Below are 16,883 nucleotides of genomic sequence, written 5' to 3' on the forward strand. Positions count from 1 at the left end.
CTCTCAGTTTTCTGAGGAGACTTGCAGCTATACACAGTCTCTTTTCCCAGAGACTCACAGCTCCACCAGCTTTAGCCCTAGCTCTGTGAAGGACTGTCAGGCGTAACGCTGGTGGTCGGTCAGTAGTTCTGTGCATGTTTCTCAAAGCTGTAATACTGGGAATCACTGTAGAACCCAAATCTTTATGTTTTGGGGATGCCATAGTGTAAATTAATACAGATTTTAGACTGTGAGCAGGTAGTGGGACCCAAAACCAACAGCCATAACAGTACAGACTGATTTGGTGAAAAAAAAAAGGTCACTTCTATTTTCCTTTGGGAAGTGAAGGATTAAGCACGGCTTCGGTGGATACAGTAAGCAGAATAAAGTATCTGGGTCTTGGGATATAATCTACAGCTGTTTAACCACTGAAATTTGTAAAGTTGGTGGAAGGCATGAGTGTTTTCTCCTGGGTGGCAGAACTACTCACTGGCTGACCGTTCAAGGTGATAATCATTGATCCTGACATGGATTTAATTTGTACACTCCTCCAAGCAGGCACTGAGAGTTTTGTCCTTTAGTGAGGCATCTGCTACGTTTCCAGTGTGAGCAAGGATCCAGTGTCTGGTGTTGTGGCTGTAGAAGGGCAGTGTAATGCCCACTGTGAGGCAGAACAAGGCCTGTCAGGAGAAAAACAAACTTCTTTTTTCCCCTTTGTTTAAGTCTATACTACAGTGAGCAAGATAGAATCATAGAATTGTCTGGGTCGGAAGGGACCTTTCAGATCATCTAGTCCAACCATCAACCGAACTCTGATAAAAACCATCACTAAACCATGTCTCCAAGCACTAGGTCAACCCGGCTTTTAAATACCTCCAGGGATGGTGCCTCAACCCCTTCCCTGGGCAGCCCATTCCAAGGCTTAAGAACCCTTTCCCTGTCAACATTTTTCCTACTATCCAATCTGAACCTCCCCTGGCGCAACTTGAGGCCATTCCCTCTTGTCCCATCGCCTGGGACTTGGGAGAAGAGACCGACCCCCCCTGGCTACAGCCTCCTTTCAGGGAGTTGGAGAGAGCGAGAAGGTCTCCCCTCAGCCTCCTTTTCTCCAGGCTGAACACCCCCAGCTCCCTCAGCCTCTCCTCACAAGACTTGTTCTCCAGACCCCTCACCAGCTTCACTGCCCTTCTCTGGACCCGCTCCAGCCCCTCAATGACTTTTTTGTGGGAAGGGGCCCAAAGATTGCAACGAAAGCCACACAGATCTATTGAGGACCTTTTAGAAAGCTCAAAATATTTATGTATTAATGGTAGGAGGTCCTTGCACCCAGGATTTTCCTGAGTGGGTGTGGGGGAAAGGACAGTGCAGTTGTCAGGGGTGATGTGTGTGTCAGTGCCTTCTGCCAGCAGAGTGATGTCTCAGCATGATCACTCAGCACAGGTTGAACCCTCCCAGAACCTGGTTACGTAGCTGGAAAACTTGCACAGTCAGAAAAATGGAAAAGAGATTGGAAAAAAAAAAAATCTGCATTATTAGCAATGGGAGAACAGGACCAACCTCTTACACAAATTTCAGCTTACATGGTGGAAAAACACATAATGAGAACTAGGTATTTTGGGCCAGTCACAGCCATGAGAGGGCTTTCTGGAAAGTGTCACACGCTGCTAAGGAAATACAGCTTGATATTGCAAAAGGTCTAATGGATCACAGCCATGGTGGGTCTGGTTTCTCATGGTGGTTGCCCCCAGATTGCTTCTGTGTAATGATCTTATCGGTTGGAAAGTGGCTTTTCTTCTTTTTACGTGTTTGCCTGGAGCAAATGTCAGTTGTAACCCAAAACTTTACAATTAAGTACATTTTGCAGCTGCTGGATAGTGGTAAATGTTTCTTACCTTGTAGGATTTATAATTGTGCTGCAAATGGGGATATAAGTTTGAATGCTTTCTCATCAAGCCTTAGCTTGTGGCTGTGCAAAGGCACACAGCCAGCCAGAAATAAAAAGGGCATGAGCTTTCTCCTGCTCAGCACACACTTGCGTGCTGGCCCTTCAAATGCTGCATGCAGAAACGGTAACCCTAAATGACCATTGACTGTCTCATTGTTTATAGTCTGAGAAAGACTTGCATTTATTACAAAGTATTGTTAAACTGCAAGGTTTGATGAACCCAAGGAATGGTGCGGTTTGTCAAATGAATTTTGAAGGCAGCCGGTTCTCAAAAGCCCATTAGAGGAGTATTAAGGAATACTACCATTTTTCTTTATTATTGGAAGAAGAGAGTTTCAGTAGTTTCACTGTTTGGACTAGGAGCACTAAGCCCAGCTGATTAAATGATAAAGCTGTAGCACAGGCCTGGATCAATAGTGCAGCCAACATGAGCAGAATCGGGTAATTTACTCGGACCATAACAAAAGCAAAGCTTTCAGGGTGACACCAGCCTGGACAGCTGAAAAGCCGTTTTTCTTCTTTTCTTTCTGGCACTGATTGTTGCTGTTTACCAATACACAATAAAATGATACTGTTCCTTTTGCGAACCACCCAACATGAGCAACACCAAGCCTGCATGTTGTTAAGCAACAGCTATCCGTGTTGCTGCTGTGATGCCCAGAATGAGTTGCAGCATCCTGAGGAGCGTTTGCTGTCCCCATAGGGGTTCCACAGAAACGTATACCTGGCCGTGGCATTCGGGAATTGCCACCATGTGGCTCTGCCTAAGCAGCCAGCGTGGGGTGAGCAGGCCTGGGGAGCCCGGGCTGGAGTTCAGCAGAAGGGGATGCAAGGTCCCGATCCTGGTTGTATGGAGAGGAGCTACTTGGAAATAGTAAGTGGTTCTAGCCCAAGGAAGCTTAATTTGTATGCTCTGAACCTGGCAAGGAGCAGCAGTTTCCATAGAGAGGTGGGGGAACCACATAGAGCTGCTCGGGAGGCAAACCCACCGGCATACCGTGGGCAGAAACGTGGTGGAGGCCCTTGGAGTTACTGTGCTTTGCCTTTCAGGAGGTCCCATTGAAACTCTAGCTCTGGACAGGTTGACCTTGCTTGGAGTGGAAAACAGCCGGTAAGTTGTTTGTGCTGTATCCAAAAGTGTGTTTGGGGAAGGGATGGTGTCTGTACAGTGACTCCTTTGCTGTTCTTGGAAGAGCAAAAACAAGATCCTGTGTCAAACTGTTAAAAATCTTTCTCTTCACCCTCAAAGCTCTGCTGAAATGCTTAAAGAATAGAAAACACCATCACATTTTTAAGGGAACATAGTAAAATTAGTCTTTTTTTAGTGCATAATGCTCAAGACTGCGTTCTCTACTCCAAGAAGTCTATGGCCATGGTACCTGGCCAAGTTGAATGTCAGGGCAAGTATGGGGCTTATCTCATTGCAGCAGTTACCAGAAACTTTGCAAGTGCCAGTTCCCAGGGGAGGTGTTCCTGGCAGCCCCTTGAGTTCTACAGAAGTCCAGTCAGAGGGGTTTGGGGAGATTTTTGAGGAGCTTACAGAGAATGGCATCTTTGGCGCAGAACTGAATGTTGCGCTACACAGAGGGAGGTTTATTTTTGTTTCAAGAGTTCAGGAAGAATATAAGCCTTTATACTGATAACACCACAAAGCCATGTTATGTGCACCAGTGTTGCTGAGGCTGGTGGAATCCGTCACTGGTTCTCCTCAGCAGTTAGATTTGCGGTATGTATATGCATCATCTCTGGCTGCTGTGGATTATCTGCTGCCTCTTAAGGCACATAAATGTCTCACGTTATGTCTCCAACTAACTGGTGGTTGCTTAAATACGCCTGCTAGCAAGTTTCCATTTGAGAGGGCAGCAGTCTCCTAAGAGTCTGGCATCCTGCAGACAGATGTCTTGTAGAAGTGCTCCCTGCAGCGCAGTGACTTCCCACCAGTCGAGCGGGCTGGATCTGATGGCATTTCATTCAAACCAGAGTCAAGCCCAGCCTCTCGCAGGTGCCGCGTTCTGTAACATGCTCCCGTTTGGCAGACTGAGCTGTTCCCGGGGATCTACTGGCAAGTTATGTGCTATAATTGGTGGTTCTGAGCCGTGCCCCGCTGTAGCTTAGCAGTGGGTCACTGCTTTTTGTGAGAAAATGTGGCAAAACCCCAGCGTTCAGCACTGCTGTGATTTAGCTGCTACTCACGGAAATAACGATTTGGATTCTCCTTAATACCCGCATGGAAAGCCAACAGGAGATGTCAGAGAAGCTCCACTTTGCCATGATTACGTTTAGTATCTAAGCAAGAATATCTTATTTTGTCGATAAAGGTCACCAAGGGAAATTGTATTAAATCTCTAATTGTATTTAATCAGATTAATTTTTCACAGGTAGAAAGATTATTTTTTTAATGAATTACTTTTAGAAATTAGACCTAGACAGCATCTCTCTAACAACATTCACAAAGAGCTATTTTACTCTAACTTGTTATCTCAGAAATACTGGTAAGAGGCTGTTTTAATGAAAAAGGAAAGTGCAATTTTTAAATATATAAAGTACTAAGCAGGGTTTGCCCTGATTTAATTACAGAAAGCTACCACAGCATGCTACTTCTTGGAAGAGGGGGTAAACAAAATGGTAAATGCTGATTAATTACCGCTGTTTAAATGAGGAACACGAAGTGTAAGAATGCAGTCAGCTACAAAACCTAACACCATCATCAAGCCAAATGAGAACAGTAAATACTTGTCACTCCCATCAGTTTGTGATGCACGTTTTTCTCTTGCAGACTGAACAATCTGTGCAGTCTATCTATCAATACACGTAAATAAATGAATGCTGAGTAGATACCAGGGCACAAAGTGGCCTTTACGCCCCTTGAAAGACCTTCAGGATGTGGTGAAGCACTGGTTGTGGACAGGATTGTTAAGTCCAAGTTAGAAGCACAGGAAGAAAACAGAAGCAGTGCTCCCAGATCTCATATTCCAAAGCTATGCTTGGCTCAGCCACTGGCTCCTTCTTTATTGCCTTTAAAAAGGTGAGCTATGACAGGAGAGACAGGACTCTGCACAGCGCATGGAGAGACAGACACCCGGTCTGGTATGGTTGCCAGAGTACAGCCACACTGGGCATTGTGCTGCCCAGGCTAATTATCCTGCCAAGGTGACAAATTACAGTCCCACGTTTTCTGGAGTTAGAAAATAGCCGTGCCCTTGTTTGCTTGGAGGGGGTTTGCTCTCTTTGTGTGCATACGTGTGTATCTGTGCACACACGCGCACCCACCTGTCCATCATCCTTCACCATCTATAAATGTATAGCTATGACATAGACTATTAGATAAAATAGATCTTCCTGTTAAAAGAAGCTAAGGAGAGATGCATGGAAGATGGAAATTCTGATTAAAAAACTGAATATATCTCAAGGGGGATAGGGGAAGGGAGAAAGAGCAAAATGATGTAACGTGCAGCGTTTGTTATCTCTGTGCAATACCATGACCACCAGACCCTGGCAGCTCAGGAAGCGGGGCCACGTGGCTGCGGTGCGCACCGGGGGGACTTTGCAGCCGCAGTCACTGCATGCAGCGGAGCTCCTTTCCCTCCCGGTCACACGTGCTGGGACTGAAACACAGATCCGGAGCTGCCCGTGTGCTGCCCTGTGCCCATGGGCGTCAGGCGTAGCTCTCGTTGAAGCCGGAGCACGTTGCTTGTGCCACTGTGAAGGTAACACAGCTAAATAGCCTCTTGTGCCAAAGGAATTTGTGTTAGAAGGAGGCAAGGTGCTCAGCTGTAGTCTCCACAAAGGCAAGCAGAAAAGTCACATTGATGTCAGCAGCTGCTCTGTTTATGACACAGCTTTCCAGCCTTCCTGCTAACCTCCGTGTCCTCAAACTAATGAAGATGTAGTCACTATAAGAAAAAAGTATAAAAAGAAAAGACAGCAAAGCTGCTGAGATTTTATTAAAAACAAGGTAACAGGCTGCAAGTACAACGTAATACCCCATCTGCTGCTACTGCAGGACGTGTCACCTTGATTTCTTGTGCTTCCTTCCCAGCATCCATTCACTGGGCGTGTTGCATGAGAAATCAGACGAGGGCAAGTTTTGCTTTTTAGGGCTTTTGGCAGGAGGGTTGTAGAAATTAATTAATCCTGGGCTGTGATATATGTTCATCTGAGTGATGCTAGTTTAACTACTATACAAAATATGCTCTATTCTTACAATTTTGGGGCAATAAAAATCTAACAAATCATATGAGACAGCAGCTGGAACTACAGAGCTCCTAAGGTCCACTTAAGAGCAGAGACTTTGCTGGTACGTAATCACACTACCCTGCTGTTGGCAGTACCCTGAGCACGGGTAAGTGCAAAACTGTGTCTGCTACAGCTGTACGGGTGTACCTTTTCCAAATGTTAAACCTCCTTTTGCTGATCTAGAGCCTGCTCATGAAAAAAAAATATTTTAAATGGTGGGGGGAGCATGATCTTGATATTTAAGGCCTAGGTAGTTAGTCACATAATGCTGCAGATTGGCTGTGAAGGGATAGTATCAACCTGTATCAAGTCTCTCTTGAGGAAGCTTCGGGCTTTGGCCAGAAAAAAGGGTGCTAATTCACCAATTAAACTCAAACCATTTCCCAGATTACACAAACTTGTATTGAATATGTTTAGCACATGCTGGGATTTTGTGCTGGTGGTATATACTGTAGTAGTTAAGGGCCAACCTTGTTGCGTGCATCTAGCCAGGGTAAGTGCCCAAACACATCTCGCCTGCTGAGCATTAGTCTTGGTTTCGCTGCAGATCCCTAGGAACAGAGTGATTCCTTTTGCAGAGAGGGCACCGATTACCAGGACAGTGGCACCTTGCCAGCGTACCCTTGATTCCCATCCTTCCTGTCTTCTCCTCCAAACATCATACCCGCTTTCTCTTGCTAACTGCTCTTCTTTTTTTCTTTTTGTCCATTGTCCGGGAGATCTCTGATAGCTGTGAGCAGCTCCATTGTTTGCCTTGAAAACTTACGTATGGATGCATAGGAAAGTGAAAGGTTGGCTTAAAGCAGTAATTAGCTATTGGAGGCTGACAAGAAAACATCACCAGTACTTTAGGTTTGTTCTTTTCTGTCTGAGTCAGTTAGGGGCAGGCTGTTAAAGCCATAAAGTCTTTGAAATGCAGTAGCTGCTGTAGCATGACTGATATTAAACTCAAAGGCTGCTCAGTGGACACACACACTGACCATGCCTCCACACAGGAACGTGCCTCTGCACGCAGTAACATGAATTCCGACTCATGGCAAGCGTGTTACAGAAATACAGGAATTCAAGAGGGATGTTTTAGGAACTAATAAAAATATTCCTCCAATGCTTGCTGTTGTTGATGATGCTGAAATGCAGGTTTCTAGTTGCATTTAAAAAATGGGGGAGTGGGTCTCCTGGAAAAAGCACAGAAGAACAAAACCAATTTTTACATAGCCTTAGCAAAGGGGACTTCTGTAAGGCCATTTCAGATAAGAATGCGGCCTCAGCTTTTATTACTGATACATATTTTAGAAGCTTTAATAATAAATGAAAAGGTTTATAACTATTGGAATATGGACCCTTCCTTGAACAGGAGCAAAATGCTACCTGGATTTATAAAAGGAGGCTACCTTTATGAATGCACTGAAATAACTACAAGAAACACTGTAACGTGGGACTTGGTTTGAAGTGCTTTTTTTACAGTAAACTCATTACGGAAGCTATTCACAACCGGTCTTTTTCAGGCATAGCTAGCTTGAGCCATGTTAGTTCTGTATTGCAGAGTTCAGGGCTTAAGGCCTTATTGCTTTTAAGTGCAAATATGTAATTCCTCAGACTGATTCCCCGCTGTAGGTCCCACTCTGGTTTTCACGTTTCCCTTTTGGCAGGTTTGTTTATGAACATTGATTCAGTGCTCTTTCTATAAAGGTGGATTTAAAAGCAGATCATCTGTATTGAATGCCAGAAGCGGGACACAGAAATATTGGTTAGTGCTAGTGAAGCAGCCCGGCTACAGCATGCATTAGATAAAGAAGCTGACTTTTCAGTGAAAGTGGTTTTTCCGATGAAGGTTCACCATCCAAGGTAGTCGTCTTTGCCTTTCTTGCAAACAACTCCTACAGCAGGATTTGCATGGAAGGAGTGTTTGGCCTTTCCTACCTTCATTTGGAAAAATGCCATCTCTGCCATGGCCTGTCTGATGATCCTTAATTATTTTTACTGGTTTTGGCTACTGGTACATGTTGGGCTGTGCCCTGATTGCCAAGAACTGTCAGTGATGACTCCAGGAGCTCTTCCTGTAGTTGTATCCGTTGGTTCAGAATTCAGCATTAGGTAGCATCTGGATTATTTTTCCTTAGATGCATTTCCTTGCATTTATCTCTGCTTAAAGTCACCTCCCTCCCCCGTTTTGCCCACTCATTCAGCTCTGTGAGGTTTCTCTGGAGCACTATAGCATCATTGTGGCATTCAACTATCCAAAACTACTGGTTTATTTGGTTTTATTTGCTTTGGGTTTGTTGTTTGGGTGGGTTTTTTAAAATATATTCCATAATATGGAGTGAAATAGCATTTTGTGGACAGGGATTCTGTGCTGTTACTGGTGACAGTAGCATTTATTTGTATTTGAAAAGTGCAATACGAACGGGACATTCCTAGCAGTCTAGCAGTAATGTGAGACTTTTGCTGGTCTTTAATCCCTCTCCATCTTTCTAGGAAAGCTTATATTTATATATAAGTGATAAAATAGAAGTTCTGGTGAGGTAGGTAGTTTTGGGTGGATCTTATTGACAGTTGGGTACAGCTCTGTGTGTCTGAATTGAAAAGGAAAATACAATCCCAAAACCCAGCAGGGAAAAACTGAGGCAACACAAGAAGGAGCTCAGAAGCAAGAATCTCCTGTGCTCCTGCAAGTGACTTTGCTTAAGTGGGCTAATGAAGTTCTTGTAAAAATACATATGCTACAATGGAATTTGATTAGTTTTCCTTTTTAAACACCATGTTGTTGTTAAAAGTTCATTGAGCAAACATGCTGCTGCTGACCCTACATGTACAGCCTGTTGTGTTAACATTGCTAGTTTTAGCCTGTGAATTTATTGATCTGCAAACCAGACAGAAGGGATTCGTTCTCTTTCCTACTCTCCATTATAATAAATGTTGCAGACTAATCTTTTGAAAAAGGTATAGGAAAGAAGTTTTTAAGTTTTACCGTTTTTCTTAATCACACGTTTCCAGGGTATTTCTAGCTGAATCCAGAGACAGTAGCATCAGTTTTGATCTTGCAGGATCACTAAAAAACTCCAAAACCAAACAAGAATTTTTTAAGTTGTACCTCTCATTAATTTTAAATTTCAAAGGCAGATTGATAAAAACACTCTTTTGTAGCATGATCACTACTGTTGCTTCTCCTTCAGTGTCCAAACCACTTATTTTCTCCCATGAAAAACTGCAGAGTTTGGTTTTAAGAAATATCATTCTTACTGACTTGCTGCTTCATCACTTCTAGGGCATGGCTCTGTGGTGCCTTCTTTCTATGCTGTATTTCAACTTTCCATTGTCCTTAAGCTTGCCATATTACATTAAAAAGCTTTGGGGTTGTGACATGGCACAGACATCTGAAGCCTGGCCAGTATTTCAACAAGCTGCTGCTGATTGCCTTCCCTTTCAGGAGTTCGAGTGCTTTTCTAAGTGATTGTTTTATTTACAGATTTGACTGTGCTCTTTATATTTGGCAAAGAGCTCTACTACCTGTAGTCATACCCTATCTTGTGGGAAGTGCTTACTGCCAGCACTGCAGCATCACTACACCAATGTGCAGATATCACCTGGTACTTCCCACATGGCTGGTCCATCAACAATTAGTCCTCCAACAGTTGTGAGGTACTAATTAGCTCTCCTAAGATTTGAGGACCTCTGTTTTTCTAATGTTGTTGTTACTCTCATTTTCAGTTTGATTTCCTAGGGGAAAAAACACTTATGTGACTGCAGTGTCCATCCACCCGTCCCTCTTGCTCTAAATAATTTCTGAATAAAATCACCGATTTCATGCAAATTTGAAGAAGGAGGGTTAGCAGTCTCCAAATTAATTAAGTTTTCACAAGCTTCAGGAAAATTGACAGCTGAGTAGAGGAAAGTGAGAAGCAAATTAATGCTTCTGTGCCCCTAGAGGAATATGAGAATTCATCCATTACCCCAGTTGGCCACAAGCAGATGGCCAGCCAGGACACACCTGGCTCTTCCATGACTGCCAGGGTGTCCTGGTGGCCTTGGGATGCTTGATGTGACTGTGGTGCAGGTTGGCAGAGGGATTGATGAGAGAAATTAAAATACTTTCTTTGTTCACAGTGCAAGTTACTTTCTTTTCCTACTGTCATACACGGCTGAGATCTTAAAAAGCATTAAAGATAAAAGCATATCATTGTCTGATATGTCCATCTGCCATGAGATGCCAATGTGCTCATTGCTGTTGCACTTTTACTAGCAGAACATTACGAGCACTGTCCTCCAGCATAAACATAAAAACGTTTGACTTTTGGTTTTAGTCAATGTTTTAAAGATATAATAGGAAATTAATGTTGAGTAAGGACAATTATTTGGTCACTTACAATGAGAATTATGTCAGCTGTAATACGAGTTTTTTCTCACTAAAATGAAGTTCTAATTAAAATGATAATGTCTCTTCTTTGGGGAAGCTTTTAAAGTAATTGCGAGGTCACCCACAACTTTGTTTAAATAGCCAGTTAATTCTCATTTTCATTTTAGTAGCTATCTTCCGTGACTTTCACCATAAACCCACAGCCTCCCACTAAATGTAGTTTCACAATAACAGTTTTGGTTATATAAATACTCAAGGTTTCTTTTGCAAGTTAGCTAAGAATCATAGAATCATAGCATTGTCTAGGTTGGAAGGGACCTTTCAGATCATCTAGTCCAACCATCAACCGAACTCTGATAAAAACCATCCCTAACCCATGTCTCTAAGCACTAGGTCAACCCGGCTTTTAAATCCCTCCAGGGATGGTGCCTCAACCCCTTCCCTGGGCAGCCCATTCCAAGGCTTCATAACCCTTTCCCTGTCAACATTTTTCCTAAGATCCAATCTGAACCTCCCCTGGCGCAACTTGAGGCCATTTCCTCTTGTCCCATCGCCTGGGACTTGGGAGAAGAGACTGACCCCCACCTCTCTACACCCTCCTTTCAGGCAGAAAGGCACTGCACACAAAATTCAGGGTGGTATTTATTGCCCCTGTTATATTCACTTCCTAAAAGTTAAAAGGAACAGAGCTTGTGTTTTTAAATCTTGATTTTTGATGTGTCATCTTAAGTGAACTCTAAATGCGATAAGCCTTACAATGTGTGCTATACCTGAGGTAGAAAGTAGCATATGCAGCTGTGCAACATCAAGCTTTCATGACTTCTGAGCATTAGTAAGCACTACAGCAAACCACGGTTACATATGTGCATGTTAGCAGAAATCTTAAATTGTGGTTTTTGTTTTCTTCTGGCAGTTTATAACGTGTTACTGTAAGGCAGGCATGACTCCATGCATAGCTCAAATTGATCAGCACTGGGCCATACACCTCCTTCCCTCCTGGCACTCTTCTGTGGTTTACTCCCCTTCTCCCGCTCTGCTGCCCCAACCCCAGCCTGCAGCCTGCACCTGTACCTGTCTCAGGATTTCTCTGCACCCTCCACCTCTGCCGTTGTCCATCTTCTCGTGCGCTGTGTGCACTGGGAACATGCCAGCAGCCGGTCTCAGCAGCCCAGCACATTCTCCCAGCCCTGGAATATAATCAGAGGTTTCTGTGGGTGGTAAGGGTTTTCGTTTGTGGTTTCTATCCAGCGGATCAACAAAGTCTCTTAAATTCCCCTCTGTTAAGAAAAATTAATAGGCTGTTTGCAATTTGCAACTTGCATTGTAAAACCAGGAGCTGAAAGGAGCCGGAACAGCAGCTGGACATAAACATAAACTGACACCTGTTAATAAATTTTGCAGATTAACAGCTCTTGCAGGCTTAAAAACTTAAAGCCTAAAATGATCTCTGCACATTCAGCTGCAGAAATGAGTTGTTCATCCTTTCCCCTCTCTTTGAAATTATTTTTGCCCTATAAAATTGTAGAAGAGTCCCCCTTGTGGTATATGCCATAAAAGCAACAGGCGGGACTGTGATTTGATCTGGTCTGCTTTTCCCCTCTGGTCTGCAGGTTGAATGTATAGTGCTCTATTAGACCAGAAGCATTAACAAATCACAGTGTGCCTTGTTTTTTTCTTGACAAGTTTTGCAACTGGTATCGAAACACCAGAAAGTAAAGGCATTAAGACTGATTTTCTTCCACTTACGGCAGCTCTAAATTCACAGCTTATCAACTGAGGGCTTCATCACAGCTTCTGCAAAATGTCACTGGAGTGGTGAGCACAGAGGGTAAGAAACCTGTGAAGAAGACATTTTTCAAGATTTTTTTCAAGTCTGAAAAGTTGAAGTCAGGGAGAGGAAACAAATCAGTGGGTCTGCGCTTCCAGAAATCCCAGTGGTGCTGGGAAAGATCAGAGCAATTCAGTGTGGCTGTCAGTAACGAACTCACCCATTGTTCTTCCAGGAGAAGATACAGCATCTCTTCTTCTGGCCACTGCCACTTTCCTTCTCCTCTCTAATGTATTCAAATTTGGTTTTATTGAAGTGTACAAAAGTCTGAGCACTGCACGGGATGGCTTATGGAGCTGTGAGTTATCATTTGTGTGTTGTTCATCTTATAATGTGTTTTCTACTTTACTCCTCCACTCTGGATGTGCCAATAACTTTATCCACTAATGAGCTGTTCAGGGCAGTTGTGGGCTGCCCCATCTCCTTTGCAAGGCAGAGGGCTTTCTTGAGCTCACAGTGATTTTTTTGGCAATACGTCTGGTAACTGCCAGGTGACTCTGGCCCCAGCACAAGCATGGCTGCATTCAGCTCCAGATGGCGGGGAGAAGGAACTGTAGGTTTTGTAGCATGTTTTTAAGGCTGCATTAGTGTTTAGGCTGTCTTATCTGCTGATGAGAATTCCCCTCTCTTGAGGGCTCACACCATACTCTTTTTTTTTTTTTCCTTTTCCTTTTCCTTTTCCTTTTCCTTTTCCTTTTCCTTTTCCTTTTCCTTTTCCTTTTCCTTTTCCTTTTCCTTTTCCTTTTCCTTTTCTTTTTTTGTTTTTCTTTCTTTCAATTGTAGCAGCTGCTGCCCCTTGTCCATTTGTTATCTCTGCAGCGAAGGAGGAATTCATAGCTTAGAGGCTTAACACCCTGCAACTTTGATGCAGCAGCATTTCTGAGTAAAGCCTGTTTTGATTTTAACTGTTTACTGCAGTGTGGAAGAAAACAAAAAATGAGGCCCAAACTATAAAAGAATTCTGCACTTTTAAGTAGGGTGCTCTTTAAAAGGGATGTCCTTTCCGTTAAACCGAGGATAGTCAATCATCCCACTCCAAGGGCTGGCCACACAGACCCTCTGGAATTATTTACGGGCTATAAACTATTTACCCTACCAACTCACCAAACACACAGTTGCTTGTGAGGCTTCCCCCCCACCTTTTCCCTTGTAAGGGTCCCTGGTCCCTTCCTTCACCTGGGACCAAGGGCAATTTATCATATGGGATGGGGTGGGGAGAACGTCTGGTCTGATGTGCTCTGGTGACCTGGAAAAAGCTGCCATTTGGATGATTTCTAGTGGACTGGGTGTACCCAGGGGCACTGGATGCTCAGACTAATTTCCTTGTGCGAACAGGGGAGGCAACATGGCTTGACTGATCAGCTAAAAGAGGGAAGTCTGTAACAACTAATGTTTCCCCTTTATGGGTAAAGTCCTTCCATGGGATGGCTCAAGTTGGGCATGTAATGGTCCTGTAACTTTCTCCTATCTGCCTCCCTGATTTGGGTACCTTAAGAACTACCCAACTAGTATTTCTTGCTTTCTCCATCTTCTCAACCTCCCATTTTAAAAAACAAACAGGCAAACAAGTATTTTTTGGGCTGCATTCAGAAACCAAGCAACAGCTTTGTTCATTGATCTGCAGGGTGCAGAAAATTTTGCATCTTCTTGGATGCAAAATTGTCAAAAGGGTTTAAAAGTGGGCAGAGAGGGGAGGCAGATATGAGGCACTGGACAGTTGTCTGTGATGCTATAGAAAGATCGTCATTTTAAGTATGCCTGCGCTGAAGAGGTGATTTGTGTGTGTGTGTGTATGCTTGACCAATTGCCAGATCTGTGATGCAAAATGGATGGGGCCTTTTTCACTTCTTTCCACCACCCCGTACTTACTGCAGGTCAGTGCAGAGCAGCAGCTTAGTCTCTTCTTTTCTCTGTGCAAGGACACACATGATACAGTCTCCAGATGGCCAACAGCCTTTCTTCCAGCCCAAGATATTTGGCTTGACATGGAGGAAAAGGGACAAAGATAAGTGCCCTGTGACAGAATTGAATACCAGACTATCATCTGTGCTAATGCTCCCTTCTCCAGGGAACAGCTAATTTGGCATTTGGTTGCATGAAATCGTTTTTGTGTGACAAGACTTGTATTCAAGCCAGCAGCACTTAGAACCACTTTTAAAATTATCATTGACTTTTCTATGTACTGTCAAGTCTATTTCCCGTGTTAGGGGTTTATTTAATTGAATGGGAAGGTGCTAAAAGAGTCGTGTGTATTCACTTGTTAAATACACTGGACTCCTCACCTCTGTGTTTGCATTGTTCCAGTTCATTATCCATGAGGCTACAGCAGACAAGGGCTGGGTGAATAATTACTGATCGGCTCATCTGAACAGAGGGGCTCATTTTCAAAAGGATGCAGGTAAACTAAAATGGTGGAAATAAGAGGCCTAAGTCTGAAATGATATTGCAAAACCTCCTACTCTGCAACTGCTGGACCCTGGAGGCAGGTAGCCTCAGTAAGCAGCTTCCTTGGCTTTTGGCAAGGTTCCTAGGTACCGCTTTATATGGGCAGAAAGCTTTGTCTTTGGGCACATGCCCAGAGGCTGAGCCCAAAGGCAGCCCAGGTGTCTAGCTGCCTTCCCACGTAGGATGCTCCTGTGTCTTGGAACAAATCTGTTTGCTCCTTCTGAGGGGCAGTTTGTCAATAATCAGCTGTAAGGCATGTCAGTGTGAGGACCAAACAAGCCCTTGGATCAAGCCACCGCACCGAGGGCATTAAGCTCTTGGTCAGACCACCTCTCAGGTATGCGGTGAAGGCATTGGGAATAGAAGACCTCCATACTTTCTGAAAGAGCTGTGCAGACCAAAGCCTTGGGCTAATTTTCTTAGATTCCCCTCAAAATGCATAGCCAGGGCATTCCTGTTCTGCCTGAAAAATAGGAGGCTTTATTTGGGGATCTAGCCTGTTTTGGAAGTTGAAGTAGCCTTTAGACAAAATAGCAAGGTTCAAAAGGCATTGTACTGGGAAGCTGAGGGGTGACTTATATGCCAGATTTTATTTCTGAGCCCTCCTGTGCCACACCTTATAGTGGTACAAAATAAAAACAGTAAAGTGAGACAGTTCTCAGGAATAGGGTGGGGATTTGTTGGGTGGGGTTTTGGCCAGCCAAGAAAGCTCTTCAGATAATAATTCTTGTGGGAAAACAGAAGATAGATATTTTTTTTTTTTGTGCCATTTAGAAATCTCTCAAAGCATAGAATTTGAAGGGTTTCTGGGCTGTCCTCCACCAGCGTCACTGGATGTGGTTTTGTGCACTCTGAGTAGGGCCCAGAAGATGTCACCACAGGACAGCAGGAAAGCAGGAGAGAGCCTCAAATCTTAGAGAGCGCTAGATCTATGCAACAGCCAGCCCAAGCAACCTCTAGGGTTTCCGCTGCTGGATTTATATTTAGAAAAAATGTTGTAGTGTTTTTTTTTTAATAATCAGATTAACATTAACACAATTATGGTAAGAGAAAAGACAAAAACGCGCTAGTAGTTGCAACACTTCTTTTGGGGAGGATTTTTTGGTAAAGATTTGCGTTCTGAAAGAGATATTTATAAGCAACTTACAAGACAAAATTGAAGACTATTTTTGAACAGTCACAAAAGCAGTCATGGGAAAAAAGTCATTTTTCTCCATAAAAGGAGTGGTCAGATGGTCAAATGAGTGGGTTTATTAAAAACAAGCAGTGTCCTGCTCTTGTTTTTCCATTGCTCTGGGGCTGTTCCTCTCATTTCCTCTTTCCTGCTGTAAGTTTAACAAGTTTTTCATTTTTGCTAGAAAGCTAAAGGGTCATTTTATAAACATAACAATGATGTACAAATAAATAAAGCAACCTTTTCTTTTGCAAAGTCAGTGTACAAAAATGATGCAAACTAGTATATCCATGATGTGTTAAAGTAATCCACTTGGGACTGACACAGGCATCCACAAAAGCTTTATGAGACCTGCAGCTGTACGCTCAGACATATTTTAGTTGCTTGCACTTACTTAACCCTTGAGTCTCCAGTCTAGTCTGGCGGGAGATCAGCATGTAAAACTCATCCTATCCAGAGCCTTGCAAAAATTGCTGTGTATAGTTAGTCATTTCCAGCAGCTTTGCTTGCTTTTTTCTGTAGAAAATCCCAATCTCTACAATATTTCCCAGCGAGTTATATTTCTCACTTGCCAGGAGTACTAGGACTTCAAACATAATAATGGAAGAAATGTATATGCTATGTTACACGCTGAAAGAGGTATGTTGCACATTGTCCCTAATGCTATGCCCATGACTCCCCTTTTTCAAGTTTGCATATCAAAACTGTCACAACACTTCAGTTACAGTAGAAAAGATTCCAATCTATCCATGCTATGGTCCCTCACCTGCCTTCAACACAGCATATCCCCACTTTGCAAGCTGTAAGAAAAGCAATCATGAGTTGGGCTCTTCAACTCAACAGCTGCTGTCTGTTTCTCCACCTCATTCCTCTGGCCCATAGCCGTCCTTTGGGTCACGTTGTAACATGACCTGATTTCTGA

Source organism: Numenius arquata, chromosome 10 (genome assembly GCF_964106895.1).
Source record: "Numenius arquata chromosome 10, bNumArq3.hap1.1, whole genome shotgun sequence".
NCBI lineage: Eukaryota > Metazoa > Chordata > Aves > Charadriiformes > Scolopacidae > Numenius > Numenius arquata.